The 810-nt window shown below is 38.5% G+C and overlaps 1 non-coding gene across 1 annotated transcript; it reads left to right on the top strand.

The window, feature by feature from the left end:
- The first annotated feature begins 232 nt into the window (after nucleotides 1–232).
- Nucleotides 233–341, top strand: LOC136462054 (small nucleolar RNA R71). Its single transcript, XR_010760580.1, has one exon. It is a non-coding gene; the product is annotated as a small nucleolar RNA R71 (small nucleolar RNA).
- Nucleotides 342–810: the final 469 nt, after the last annotated feature.

The raw sequence follows: 810 nt of genomic DNA on the forward strand, positions 1-810 counted from the left end.
CAGATCCATCTTAGCTGCAAGCATATCAAATTCTTTAACTGAATGCATACCTCGTTTACGGGGTTAGAGTCGATTGTCGCTCCATCCTTGGTTGGAAACCATCTTCTCGATCAGTGTTTTGGCATCTGCAACACTTAGCAAAAAGAATGCTCCACCAATAGCAGCATCTAGATGGCTCCTATCTAACGGCACTAATCCATGGTAGAAGTTCTAGATCAAAAGCCAGTCTTCCATGCCATGGTGTGGGCATACAGAGACGTACTCTTGCATTCGTTCCCAAGCTTTAGGAATCGACACATCTACTAGTTGTTGAAAATTGGAGATCTTATTGCGAAGAGCATTAGTTTTCCCCATAGGGAAAAACTTGACTAGGAAAGCGTTGGAACACTTGTCCAATGTGTCTACAACATTGCGGTTAGAGTAAAACCATTGCTTAGCCTTTCCTAACAAAGAGAAGGGGAAAAGGCAAAGACGTATAGCCTCTTGGTTCACTCCCTTAATAGTGAATGTGCTACAAATCTCCATGTTGACACCAATTTTGGCATACACAAAAATGTGTGAAAACATTTATACCATATTAAATAAAATGGTATAGCTGATCAAGTTTTATATGAATATGATATAGGCAAATAAGAAATAATATAACATCGCTAAAGAGGAAAAGAAGGTGGAGCAAAAAGAAAAAAGGGGACACACATGTACATATATGCATGAGCGTGTTCACGCCTGGAAAGAAAATGAAACTAATATATGTATATATATGAGGTTGGTTATGAAATATAGTGCATACAAATATGCACGATGAGTGAA

The sequence above is a fragment of the Miscanthus floridulus genome, chromosome 6, assembly GCF_019320115.1.
Source record: "Miscanthus floridulus cultivar M001 chromosome 6, ASM1932011v1, whole genome shotgun sequence".
NCBI lineage: Eukaryota > Viridiplantae > Streptophyta > Magnoliopsida > Poales > Poaceae > Miscanthus > Miscanthus floridulus.